This window comes from Canis lupus, chromosome 13, assembly GCF_003254725.2.
Source record: "Canis lupus dingo isolate Sandy chromosome 13, ASM325472v2, whole genome shotgun sequence".
Classification (NCBI taxonomy): domain Eukaryota; kingdom Metazoa; phylum Chordata; class Mammalia; order Carnivora; family Canidae; genus Canis; species Canis lupus.
This window is the reverse complement of record NC_064255.1, coordinates 40,422,276-40,437,148: the sequence shown is the minus strand read 5'-3', so window position 1 is coordinate 40,437,148 and position 14,873 is coordinate 40,422,276. Positions and strand designations below refer to the sequence as shown.

The window sequence follows — 14,873 nt, the reverse complement described above, 5'->3', positions numbered from 1 at the left end:
ATAAATAAATAAAATAAAATAAAATACTTTTATTACATATAGAGGTTCCCCAACCGGGATCTCTTTCGATCTATCAGGTCATCACAAGCAACACAGACACCACCACCAATACTCTAAATCAAACTCACAAACATGAAAAAAATAATGCATTTTAGTGTAAATATTTAAAACAACTTGGTATTTATGTTTTCAGCACTCATTAAATCCAAGCATTAATTAAATATTTTGTAATGGGAATAAAAACATAAATAAGAGGGTATCCTTTCTTAGAATTGATTACAAACCAGGAGAGGAGACATATAAAAGACACAGGCTCACTGGATGTGATCAAGCAGCAATTACCCAACTGGATGGAGGTTTGGAAGGAAATTGTGGAGGCATAAGCTACAGAGAACTTCTACTACCAGATCAATAGAAAAATCGTCAGACCAAAACCTGAAGTTAAGACCAATTAAGCTCCATCAGTAGAATTTTTATTCGAGTCAGCTACTTGAAAGGCGGGACCTGAAAGGCATGTACTCTGATCCTCCAAACGTATTAGAGCAATAAGAGAGTTCAGGCAGAGAAGCAGCCTTGGAGGTGAGGATGCACAATCTTCTCCCTCACAGGAAGGAGAGAGGGGAGATAGGGAAAGAAAGAAATTTGATTTTAAAGCTGGAAATGGGTAAATCAAGATTATTGGGGTTGGACTTTTTTAGGGGAGAGAGAAATAGGAAAAATTAAAATGGTTAAGTTGGTTGGTGCACGTGCTAGCCCAACAAGACGCTTCCCCTCCCTGGCAGCGATGCTTAGGCTGGAGAGTTACAGAGGCGCTGAACCCACGCGGAGAGTTAGGTAACTCTGTCCCTGGCAGATGATAGAGACTGGGGCACTGGAAAGCAGAGACGGGCACCAAGGAGCACCAAAGAGAAGAAGGGGCTCGAGGTCTGAGGGACCGTTGATGTCACCACGGCCAACCAGGTGGTCCTGTCTGTATGGAGAGGCAGGTGAAATCGAGACACGGCCAGTGAGCTAACACGGGGGTCACAACACAAATGCCTTCTAGGTTGGAGGAATGGAAGAAACAGCAATTAGGAACAAATACAAAACCATAGCAAGCAAGGCTGATGGCGGCCAGAGAGAGTAGGCCCTTACCACATGAGAAAAGAAAGAAATGGAGGAAGAAATTCAGAAAGGGGTGAGGGGAGGTGAGAAGGAGGAAATGAGGGAAGGAAGGCAGGAAGAACTAGTCTGCTAAACAAAACTCCTAGATTTGCTCCAGACTTAGATCTGTTTTGATCCATGAAGTAGAAAAATAGGGAGAAGTTAAGGGACTGGAGGTTATCTAGAAAGGAAGCAGAGTGTTCCTTGAGAGGACGTGGAGCGGATGTTTATTAAGAGGACAAGACAGACTCAGAAAAAAGAGAAAAACACACTATGTTGTTTATCTGAAATTCAAATCGGCTAAAGGGATTTTGCAAATATCATTAAGGTTTGGAATCTGCTGACTTTGAGTTATCCAAAGTGAGATTATCTGGGTGGGTCTCCATCGGGTGAGGTTTTTTATTTTTTTATTTTTATTTTTTATTTTTTCATAGAATAACCCTTATTTAGCAGAAATAAAATTTTAATGGGTAGCTTCATTATGCACAGAAACAAGAATCATCAAACAGGTGTTCCAGGAATAATTTTTTCTTGGCTAAGTCAAGAAATGAGCTTAATATCTAGGAGTACCACCTAGTCAATGAATTTTAGAGACTGGAGTGAGATTTTTAAAGAAGGTAAAATATCTGAGTTCTGCTGGCCTCCGGGGAGAAGCAGGTAACCATATCATCGATCTCCCATGGAAGGGGGCGCCTCTGGGATCTGGGGAGCTGAGTCACGACCGTAAGGAACGAATTCCTGCCAACAATCACACGAAGTTGGAAGAGGGCTCAAACTTCAGAGAAGACCTCAGCCTGACTGACATAGGAATCAGCTTCGTGAGACACAGAGCACAGGAGTCAGCCAAGTGATGCTCAGACTCCTACCCCGTAGAAACTCTGGGATATTAAATGTTTATTATTTGAAGCCTCTAAGCCTGCAGTGAATTGTTACACAAAACAGAAACCTAATATAGAGTGTGAGCTCAGATTTCTTAGTGTATTTAAAAATTAGGTACTTGGTTTTGAATCTGAGGCTGATTCAGGCATTTTCTAGGTTAGCTGGGTTTAAAGGATGCTGTTATTCTAAAAAATTGGGACACGTCCAATCGCAAATCCAAGTCCTACGTCCTAAGGGTGAGTGCCTGATGCCACAAATCCCAAAAATAATGTATAATAAAGCAAATGTCTTTTATTCTCTTATTCTTTAGCTGCCCTGGCAACTGGGTCATCCGCATTTCTACCAACGGCACCAGCAACCCCCCTCCCCTGTTTCCCTTAGAGGAGGAAGATTATAACCCTCAAGGAACCTCGAGGACACGTGACCTCACAGTAGTCTCAGGGGTTGCCTGGCACTGTACTGAGTTCTGGACAAGTCTTCGCAACAACTCCTCAAGGCTGGGATTCTTAGCCACATTTTACTAGTAAGGAAATAAGGTTCAGAGGGATTCAGTGACTTGCTGAAGATCACCTAGACAGTGAATCATGGAGTTCGTGTTAGAAAATCCTATGGTTTCTCATCAAAATCTGTATTTTGTGGGGGGGAAAAAAAAAAAAAGCCTTCTTATCGAAACATGGTCCTCTCCATCTCAAGCCTCATTCGTGATTCACCCAACCACCCACCCTTCAGGATTTAGAACTGGGCCCAACATTAACATGAGTCCTACATTCCCAGTTACCAATGAATCCAGGTGACCCATGAAGTAGATTTTTCACAAAGTAGCTTGTGTATCCTCCACAGATACTTGATCTAATGAACATGGGGAAGGCCACAGAGCAGCAAATTCCTCTACCTGAAAATAAGTTTTTGCTAAGTATCTCAGTTTCACCTAATTCCATGAAGCTTTTACTTCCCGGATATAAAGAGAAATTATATGGGCCTTACAGAGAAAAACTGCAAATGGCTTCTGCAGCCAAGGATAACTGCTGACACGTGCCCAGGGCTTAATTACCCTCAGCATACAGAGATTGTATTCATAATTCTAAAAAAGAAATGATTCAGTTTTAGTATCTTGTATTTTCTATTTACAGATTTATGATTCCATAGGAAAAATGGATAGCATTGTACAGCATTTGCATTTGTACAGCATTTAAGGCAACGAGCTTAAAGCCACTGATGAGAAAACAGGAATCGAATATGTAAGTCAATCAGCAAGATCACATCAAATTTTATCAGATCCCAGGAGCAGCGGGGGTATTGATCTTTTTCAGATAATCTTTTACTAATTGTATTGTGTATGTTTAAATAAGTATTAACCCGCAAGCGAAATTTGCCTAATAGGATATCAATATCTTGATAATCCTTTTTGCTCTACATAATGTTTTTATTAATGTAAAATATGTATATTAAAAGACAACTATAGCCTTGAAATAAACAAGCATATAGAGTTATATAAAACAATAAATATTCACATACATGTATTTTACATATGCCCAGTTGTATGCTGCGTGTACACGTGTGTGTGATGCTAAACTCCCATGAGTTTCCCAAATATTGGCTGGTGCGATGTTGAAGTGGCCTTTTGCTCATCTGATGGAAGTTTGGTGATGGGTTAGATTTTTGTCTTGTCTTGATTCTCCATCCTGGTCTGACTCAAGGTAAAGCCGAGGCATACAAGCTCTATCGGACGGAGCTTTTGTCTCTCTTACTGATAGATCACAAGTGTCTGCGTACTGCCTCCGCCACGGTAAACACCTGCTGAATGACTGCAATAAACTAATGGCCTGAAATGAGATTATTTTTCCATATATGCAAACTGAGACCAGGAAGGAAACATGTTAAGGTGCTAATAACACGTCATGCTTTAAAAAGAAAAAGAAAAAAAATTTTAGCTTAAAAAAAAGAAAAAAGAAAAATAAATGAAAGAAGAAAAAAGAAGCTGAATGTGTGAGTTTTCCTTCCCTGGACAAAGGTTTGACCTACTTATTTATTTCAACTGGAGGGATTATGAGGTAGGATAATAGGATGAGGTAGGAGGATAGGATGATCTTAAGGATGAAATGGAATCATGTTCAGTTTCATCAGGATCCTTTCAAAAAAGAGCAGCTTGAGGATGGATAGATCATTGGCATCCTTCTTCATTTTTCTCTTCACTGTACTCTGAATTTTGTTTTAAAATCAAGACTGCCATTCCGGATGAGCTCCTCTGCATCCAATACATACTTACAACATTCTATAATAAAATCTCACATTTTTAAAAATTTTTTTAAATTTATTTATGATAGTCACAGAGAGAGAGAGAGAGAGAGAGGCAGAGACATAGGCAGAGGGAGAAGCAGGCTCCATGCTCCGGGAGCCCGACGTGGGATTCGATCCCAGGTCACCAGGATCGCGCCCTGGGCCAAAGGCAGGTGCTAAACCCCTGCGCCACCCAGGGATCCCCAAATCTTACATTTTTTAAGTGAGGACAATTGCGTCCTGGTAAGCATGCGTAACACTACGTGTATTAATGTGAAAGCCACACTGGTGTAATTCAGGAATTACAAGCACAGCCCTAACCAAAGAGGATTGAAAAATAAATAAATAAACGAATCAGCATCTTCCCTTAGGGATACTTCCTACGTCCAGAAAAATCTCGACAACCACTACATCATGAACTTTTAATCATGTATCAAAAGTGGCAGCAAAACCTACTTAGCTTGTATGTGCGACTGAAGAAACAGTAGCATTTAATTATCCCTGGAAACTTGAAATCATAAATATTAAGCCAAAGGTTTCCACAAGGCCTTATTATGTAGTATTGTAAACTATTTTGCAATTCTTTTCAAATATATTTGTGGTGAATTCATTAAGGCAGAATGGTTCGTTGGTTAGATCACAAGAGACTCATTTCAAAAATCAGAAATTTCATCTAACACTAATTGGAAAGTTAACCCCATAAAATTGTGTTGATGGTCAATATCCTGCCACTCTGCCTAATTTATCCAAAGGGAACAGTATGGGGCTGATGAGTCAGAGGAATGAGTCAGAACCGCTTGGCTGTTTGCGGCGGTGATGGAACCCTACAAATGATTATTTCATTTCTAGACACCACTTAGATAAATAATGCATAACGTTATAACCCAGCATGAGATTCAATATTTTGACTTAGGAACAGCTTTGTTCTTTCCTGCAGGACAATTAATATCTGGTTAGACGCCACCGTGAAGGATGAACTATTTCTTAAAATGTTGTCTGATGTCTTCTCAGCTCTTCACTTTGGTGCATATAATATTATTTTATGAACCCTGGAGTGCCTGGACAGCAGTAGAGATGCATTCAAGCACCATGGAAATGGCCTTGAGACATAAGCCTAGAGCCAGACCTTTTACGCATCACAGAAGCAAATCAGATGTCTTGTAGGAGAGGAGAAATCCGACGGCCAGCTTTCAGGGCCAACGCTAAGATCCGTGGGTGGTATTTTACCGAGGATGTTACTTGAATATGAGAAACTTTTCCTCACCCCCTTCCCACCGACTCTCCTGTAGTCTGTGTGCTACTTGACACGTGCCCTTGCTGTGGTGTAGCTTTCAAGTTCCTATGTCTGCAGAAATATATAAAAAAATGTATTATCTGTCAATCCATGAGCAGGGGGAGAAATTGTGCCGGCAAAGCCTCCTTAGATGCTATAAAAAGAAATATAGTGGCTTCAGCAACCCAGGAGTTCCCAGTCTTCGCAATAAATCATAGCCACTTAGCTCAGACCGCCACAAACCTCTTTCTACTGATGAGGCACAGTGCGCTGTCACTGCCTGTTTGACTCCCAAGTTGCTGGATGAAGACCAGATGAACTCCAAGAGCTGGCCATTTGCCTTGAACAGCTCAAAAGAAAAGAGCCGGTAATATCCACAGATCTGACAATCCCAGCGTCAGCAGAATTGGTTGCTTTTAGGAAGGAATTTTAACAACGGGGCTGCTTAAACAAAAAGGCGTTCAGAATTTAGGCTTCTGAATCACTTGCTGTTACAACTGAAGGAAGCCCATTTCGAATGGACACAAAATCCGATTTCTGTTGTTTGGCTCTCCAAAAGCTTCAAGTCCAATTCGAGCAGTAAGACGGGGTAGCTTGATATCTTTGGGTGATTCCCTTAGCCTTGGCCCCCCAGAGCTGAAATACTGAAACCAGAAGGCAAATCCAGGAGAGGAAGGAAAATGCTCTCTATGGTCGACTGAAGGTGAGGCCATAAAGCATCAAGGGGCTCGTGCCAATGCCACACGCTCAAGACAATGACGGGAATGAGGTTGGTTTCAGACATAAAGAGAATCCCGTTTTCTTGCATTTCCCCCTTGTTTCCATTTGTCACAGGCAGTTGGGGCCACTGTCACAGAATACCATGGACTGGGTGGCTTGTACATAGTGAACAGTATTTCTGACAGTTCTTGACTGTGTCGAGTCCAGGGTCAAGTGCCAGCAGATTTGGTGTCTGGTGAGAGCCACACTTGCTGGGTCACAGATGGCCATGTTTTTGCTGTGTCTTCTCAGGGCAGAAGGGGCAAGAGAACCCAAAGGAGTCTCTTTTATAAGGGCACCAAAGCCATTGATGGGGACTCTACCCTCATGGCCTAGTTCCCTCCCACAGTCTCCAAACTCCCCATACCAAACAGAGTTTCAACCTACGAATTTGGAGACTTGTGGGGGTAGGGGTGGTGCACATTCAGTCCTTTGCAAAACTAAAAAGCAGAAAGCAACTAGAAACAAAAGAGAAACATATAAAAACACCTAGAGAGAAAAACCAAATAAAGAATCACGTAGAGTTGTCAGCAAAACCATATAATTTCTTGACTTTTAGTCCCTGACTTTTTTTTCCCACTACTCCCATCAGGGACAAACTACGGTTCATGCACCTGTAGGCTCACTTACTCTTCCTCTCTCCCTTTATATTGAATTTTAAAGTGTCTTAAAGAGATTTAATTCTTCCCAGTGACTTTACACAAACATGTGTTTTCCTAGGAACAGGAAAGAGATAAATGCAGAGAGCACCTGCAGGTATATTGCTCATTTTCCTGCAGAGAACCAGGCTTGTAGTTCCCTGTTCCGGGACGGACAGATACCAAGGCACACATCTATCCATCTGCTGAAGCAGTGGCACATGAGTTCCAAAAAGAATCCTTACTGAGAACGGATGGGCTGGTGGAAAGAAAAGGAGGAGCCGGCTTCTTCCACTCACCTTGGTGCAGGTAAAATAACTAAGTGCAGAACCACTGAAGGCACGCAGGACTTCACATGATCTTTAGGGCGGGGGCCAAAAAAAAATGACCACTTGAGAAAGAATTTGTTCTGAAAGTTGCCGAATCTTTCCTGTCGGCATAACTGACTACTGCGCTCAATGGCTTTCCTGCAGTTGCTCTTTTATCCCAAATCTGAAACTGTAATGAAAAGGTTAATCATAGCTCACCAGGGTTTATTGTAGTTAGAGGCTATTAATGGTTTGAGTGGAGTCCAGGTACTTCAAACCCTCAAGCATATTGAAAGAAACCAGTTATTAACGGGGGCCATGCCCTGCAGACTAAGGAGTACATAATAATTTCCACTCTGAGCAAATCTGAATTTAAAAGAATATGGGAAAGTCAAAAGGTCTCCTCTAGCACCTGTTTACTGCTGGCTGCGTAAGTGGACTTAACATTGTACTAAGTGGGGGGTTTTCTTGTTGGGTTTTTTGTTGGTGGTGGTGGTGGGTTTTGTTTGTTTGTTTGTTTGTTTGTTTGGAGTTTTTTTAATTGACCTAAAAATTCCTAGGTAAGTATTAAGAGTGCCAGCTCTGGAGTCAGAATGAGTGACTAAGAAACAAAGCTTTGCAGGTTCTTACCTATATGACCTTGGGTGGATTATTTCACCTTGATACTCTTCCGTTCAGTTTCTTTATCCATAAAATGAGTGTGATTGAAGTACTTAATCTGTAGGGCTGTTGCGAGCTTGGAATAAAGAAATGCCTGAAGAGGGCTGAGCGACGTGCCTACCACCTGGTGAACACTCAATGAATGTCAACAATTCTTCTTATTGTTAATGTCACCGTCATTACTGCTACATGAAAGCAAGAGATAATAACTTAAAAAGAACCCAACCCCCAAGAGAAAAAAATCTTAAACTCTTCTGAATCATGACCTATGCACAGAATCCCATTTATGAATTGTTTCAGTCCTGAAGCGTTATCAATACCCTCACGAATCTCTAGGATTCTTCAGAAAATGTGCTGCCCTTGTCTATCAATTTTTACGTTGCTGATTCAACTGTCCTCCAGTCTGAATAAGATTTCTGTCATGGTGAGCGTTATTCACTGAGCTGCGTACAACCTTTATCGCGGTAACTAATGGCGTGCATTTCTCCAAATAGTGAGTGTGCGTGGTGGGTCATAAGAGTTGACGGGTAAACTGCTCCATAAAAAAGGTGATATCCTCAATTGTACCTTCCTTATAATACATGTTTTTATGTGTTCCTACTAGAATGGAGTCAGGGCACCTTCATATAAGACGTTTATTATTAGCAAAGCATTTTCAAAGTAAGAGCTTGTAATCTTTTGTGGCTGAATTTTTGTTTTATCTAATACTCATAAGTACAGTCTTACTGAATAACTGGATCTGCATCCTTGCATAGATTTCTTTCAATGCTAGAAAGTCCTGCTCCTTCCTGTGGAGCTCAAGCCAGCAGCTTAAAACACCAGGTGATGCCATGAGGGAGAATTGACATCAGTTGGGCCCTAAATGGGCCAGTGATATTTCTTATCTAGGACACAATATTTGTACTCCTCAAGACCAGTCACTAATTGAAAATCCAAAATTTATTTTCATTTGCTGGTGGTGAGATGAATTCTCTTCATTCACCACACCTCTGCCTTGGACTTTGCTAGAATAAGGCAAGGGGGCTTTGGGAAATGTAGAGGAAAACCAACAGAGACAGAAACTTTTTTTTTTTTTTTCAGGGACTATATCGAAGATGGTGGATCCACTGATTGCCTTGTAAACAGCACATTCTGGGACCTTGAACCTTGAACAGATTTCCCCTTCCTCTCTTACGTTTACAGATTCAAAGCTTACCATCTCTTCCCCTACCTCGTCTCAGAATAGGGCTCTCTAAAGAGTAATACCGGATGGAGATGAGCGGTGGACTATTCTACCTGAGGCAGAGGAGGAAAGGCAGCTCCCTAAAGGGAGATGGAAGGAAAGGGTGATGAGGGAAAGGGGAGGAAATCACAAAGGTTTAAGAAATTGCCCAAGCAGAGGGGAAAGATGAAAGGCTAGGATGTGGGAGAGACCTGAAGAAAGCCACTATGAAGTAGTCTGAGGTGAAATGAACACCTTCAAGCTGAGGATGAATAGAAAGAGGACAAGCCACTCAAATGGCCCCACTTTCATTCTGTTCAATTTAGAATTAGAACTCAATCCAAAGTAAAATATTATTTTGCACACTTTTGTGATGTTATGGGTTGAATTGTGTTTCCAAAAAAATCCTATGTGGAATCCCTAATCCCCAGTACCTCAGAATGTAAACATATTTGGAGATAAGATCTTTGAAGAGATAATGGAGTTAAAATGAGGACTTTAGGATGGGCCCTAATCCAACAGGACTAGAGATTTGACACAGACATACGTACACACGGAGGAAAGAACATTTGAAGACATAAAGAAAAGAATCATTTGCAAGTCAAGGAGAGGGTCTTCAGAAGAAACCAATCCTGATCTTAGACTCTAAGGAAATCAATCAATCAATCTAAGGAAATCAATTTTTGTTTAAATTACTCAGACTGTATCCCTTCTCCGCCTTTTGACTGAGATCAAGCGCATTCAGACAGCGGCACTCCGTGATGGCAGCCCTAAAAATCTCTGATGTGCTTTTGTCTAAGTAACAGTAATACCATTTAATGATGGACACTACTGCACCATTGTTCAGTTTTTGTTGCCTGATCCTGGAATTTAACAAACTTAGGGCTGCCATGTTCAAGTATTGGGATTGGTGCAAAGTTTGCAAGGATGAACATTCTGTTTCCTGTACTCTAAAGAGGCTCACACTCTCACTGGGCACACACGTGTGTAAAAACATAAAATTAGGTGGAAACTTGGTCAGGGCTTTATGAACAGAGTGCGTAAGAGGCCCAAAGAGGGAATGACATCCTAGCCTTTCCTTTGGGGAAGACTCTGCGACATGGCCTGATAGAGAAAGCTTTGAGATAAATATGGGCCCTCCAAAGGTAGATTGAAAAGCAAAGACCAAAACATAATTTTTCTGTTGCCACATGTAAAGATTTTACAGGTAACAAGATTTTTAAAACCTAGGGATTTCAAAGTCTTAATGTCATTCAGCCTCAGCGCCCCTCGATAAAGCAACACGGTAGTGTTTAGAGCATCACGAACATGCTGTTTGGACATCTCTTAGGACAGTTCTGAACTCCCATGCATTAAGAGGAACTCTCGTCAGCAAATGGAAGACACAAGACTCACACTTGTAGAAACATTGACTCATGCAGGTTAAAATCCCAGACACGTGTTCACTACAGGTACTGCTGCCTCTGGGAACTCAACTGATGTCGTGAGGACAATCTCTGTCTCCTCCGTCTCTAGACATGATTTTCTTTTGGTTTACTTCATTCTCATGCAAACTGTTTCTGCCCTGTGCTTCTTGGCACCTCTAGGCTCACTTCATACTTAAAATGAAGGATACATACAGATCAAAAGCATCTCCAATCTAATAAAATCAGTGAAAATGCCAATATTTTATCTCATTAGATACACAGTTTTCCACATATTTATCCTGGAGAAATGTTATAGCTAATGGAATAAAATATACTTATTGGTCAAACCTGCAGCAGGGCCTACCTGAGGAACTGAAGTGCACATCAGACAAAAGACTGAACCCTCTTTGTATGGAATGGGCTGCATTAAACTTGTAGTGTTCAGATAAAGTGTATTGGTTGATGGACGCACAAAGGCAGTAGTTGTATGCATCCTAATCAATACAGAATTATTTCTATTTCACACCTGTGCATGTCTTATCTCTCCTACTCTGAGTTGTAAATAAATGTTTCTTCAATTTGTTCTATATTAAAAAGAGCAGAGATGCATATAATATATAAAGTATGCCAACCACTGTCCTTGATGGGCTCTAACTCATTTAATAAGTACAATAAGTGTATAAGATACCTTCATTGTCCCCAGATAAGGATATCTAAGCCATCTGGGGTTAAGTGACTTTCATAAAGGCACATAGCAATGGGGAGCAGAGCTAGAATTCAAACAGAGCTTGGCTCCAGAGTTCACCAACATATTCCCTAAGTTATATGACTCTTCCTGTCGGTGGTGTTCACTTAGAGTGCACTGAATGATTAAATGACTAGTAGCATGATGGTTACAACCTCAGCAGCAGAACGAGGAATTAAATCCAGAATTCCTGTTTACTACTCTAAGATTCTTATCCATAAGACCTTATTGCCTTTGGAACGATTCACTTTGATGGTCTTATAATTTAAGGGTTTTTGTTGTTGTTGTTTTTAGTTTTCTGACCTAGAGTGTCTTTTCATCGTTATGCATTGGATCCTTACTTGTGAATGAGAAGAGATTTTCTTTTAACCAGTGTTCCATTTATTTATTTCATCTCATTTAGATGAAGATATTATTAAAAGCTGCAAGAGTCCAGGGAGTTATAAATCAGAATGCTAATCTGTGAGGTTCATTTTACCAAATGTTAACAGTCCTGTCAGAATATTAAAGATGGGATTTAATACCCTGTTAAAAACATTATTTACAAAATTTTTATAATACTTAGATTTTTGTGTACAAGAAAATGGTACATGTGGATGTGGATTCTTTCGGTTGTTGATGTAAATATAGTTCTGCTTTCTAGACTGTTTCATATGGGCAGTTTTCCATTTTGAATCAACTTTGGTCTTATCTACAGTATAATTCATTACAGACTTAATTAATTTTACTATTGGAACTATGCATTAGTGCATATTGGTTCTACAGACACGGTGCACACGTACACTGTTAGCCCCCTACCCCATAGCTACCCCTGCCAGTGCTGTTGTCACACAACAAATTCTTGTTTAATTGGTTCGGGGACATCAAAAACTCAGAAGAGACTTCAGAAGTTCTTATTAAGAACGAAGTCTGGCCCCAAAGCATCCATTTACATACTAGATGGAAATTTGGTCTAAATACAAGCATTTCAAAGCAAAGCAGTTCAAAAATCTCCATCCAACCAAGAAAGTCCTCATGTGGTAAGACCAAGCTCAGAGCTCTCAAAAGGTACCTCTGCTCTCTAGAAGTCAAGCTATAGACAGGTTGGTCTTTCAGTATCCACAACAGGGTAATAGATGGCTCAAGCTCTGTTCAACAGCTTAAAAACACAACCAGAGAATTCTTGACCATGAACTTTTTTTATTTCTATTTTTAACAAATATACAAATTCACACAAAAAACGCCAATGCGTAACTAAAAGGTGAATGATAATAGATGCATTATAAAAGTTAACATTAGTTTAACTTTGTGAGGAAAACCGGCAAATTTCTAATTTGCTATAAATTTTTAGGATATACCCAAACTCAATCTTACTAAATTACAATAATCACAAGAGCAACAGTATAAATACAGGAAAGAAAATACTATGAGGAGCATTCTATTTGACATCCAGACAAGAAATGTAATCTGTAGTGAGAGTATATTCCAAGAATAAAGAAGGAAAACAGAGATGTAAATTAGCAAAATTGAAATATAGACTTTAGTAATACTAAAAATGTTATAGATGTGCAATTGCTTTTGAGTAGTTTATATAAGCTTTATATATATTGAATATAATATATGAGTATGATATATTTTATGTTTTTTTTTTTAATTTCAAAATCATAAGAGCCAGGGCTACCTAAAGTTCAAGTCCAGAGATAAATCGTGGAAGATTAACCCCACCATACAGTGAAAACAGTTAAACAACCTCACAAACAAATTTCAGCATTTTTTTTTCACTTTTTAGAATCCTTCCATAAAAGTTTTTGCTACTTTAGACGAATTTTCTGCCATAGATATTCTCTTAACCATTCCATTGGTCCTGACCCCATTCGACTCTTCTGTTAGAGCCACCAGTTGAGGAGCTATTTATACAGTGTTCTCAGGTGTTAATAGCTCCCTCAATTGACATCACTGTGGAGAGACGAACATTTCGAATTCAGTTATCAGCTTTCCTGTCATTTGCATTGTCAGTTTCATTCATCTTCCTGGGAGCAAGTCAGTCTGAAATAACACAGACCTAGCAAAGGAAAATGAGCCCGGGAGGCTTCTCATTGTTTTCAGTTCCATTCAATGTAATTATTACCTCATTCTGTGCCAGACTTTTGGTATTCAGAATTTGCAAAAATTAGGTATGATTATTACCAAGAGAAATGTCAGCTTTTCAGAGCATATCATCATTTGGAGAATCATGATAGATATCAGCCAATATTTTTAAAATGGTGGTAAGGTTTAATTTTAGGAGTGGAAGAATGGGCAATTCCCATCCACTTTGGGCCCTTGATTGGTTGCGCTTGAAAGGACAAAATAAGATTAATATGCATCTTAACAAAATTGAGAAAATCCCATCAGAGGACGCCGAAAAACCAACCTGAGGCAACCAGAGAAACTGTGGCCCTGAAAATCCTTAACAAAGGGCCCCAAATAAATTCCTACAATGAGTATAATTGAAATACATATAAGGAAATCATGTAACAAGCAATCTTTTTCAATTAAATAATCAACGGTACACTGGCTGAGGGGAAAACGAACATATACAGTCTTTGAAAGCAAATAAGGAGAGAAACATGCACTGCTGTCAACACTACGTTAAAATCCCTAATTACGATGCACAGGTTTCCAAGCTAACTTGCAGTGTGACCTGCAAACATGATTTGTTTTCCCTGGGAGCTGTGGTCAACATGAGGCCAGAAGTCTGGTCCCTTTGCCCAGAGCCCAAGAGATGTTCTGAGAGGCAGAAGAGTCAAGCAAATGGCCCTATTGAATGCAAATACACAGAGAAACAATGCGGTGCAGAAATATCTGGGGTCAGGTGCCTGCTTGGAATACTTTCAAGCCTTGAATAAAAGGCAGAAAAGGCCCAGAGAAAGATAAATGAAATAATAAAAGAAAATCAATAAATACTTGGAAGAAAAAAATTTTTGAGCAGTTTTTATGTGCCAGGTATTGTGCTAAGTGTATTCACTTGTCATGTCCTTTAGTCCTAGAAATAATTAATGTGAAGACCTCAGTCCAATTTCTTGGCTCATGGTAGAGCCAGCTCTCTGAGGCACCCATTACTATTATTATTATTATTAATCACGCCTATTGCAATTAAGTTTTCATTGGGGGATGATGATGTTAAGTGAAAAGGAAAAGTGTATTTTTGGAAAGGAAGAGGGTGGGTTTACATGAAGTGCCTACAGTGTGCTGGATTTTTACATGTCTTAGTATATATCAACTTAAAATAACTCTGGGGAATAACTTTATAGTCCCTAATTTATAGAAGAGAATGCTGATATTTTCTCTTTCCTCTTAAATTCTTCTTTTTATCGAGACTCTATCCCTTCTTTTTATCGAGACTCTTTTGCTCTTTCTTCCCTCCCTCTTTCCTTCTTCTGCCCATGAATTTATTATCTTTTTTCTCCCAGGAAATGAGAGAATAGTTGGTTTGGTTTCATTACAGAAATAGATATAATTTAAAATAAAATAAAACATGTTATGTCTGTGTGCATACACGCATACATATATATGCACACACATGTATATACATAGAATATTTTTGATAATAAATTTATTTTTTA

General features: G+C 39.7%; 1 long non-coding RNA gene across 1 annotated transcript; it reads left to right on the top strand.

The window, feature by feature from the left end:
* The first annotated feature begins 2,442 nt into the window (after positions 1–2,442).
* Positions 2,443–10,971, top strand: LOC112662436 (uncharacterized). Its single transcript, XR_003138529.3, has 4 exons — positions 2,443–2,545; positions 3,153–3,260; positions 7,052–7,278; positions 9,018–10,971. It is a non-coding gene; the product is annotated as an uncharacterized LOC112662436 (long non-coding RNA).
* The last annotated feature ends 3,902 nt before the right edge of the window (positions 10,972–14,873 follow it).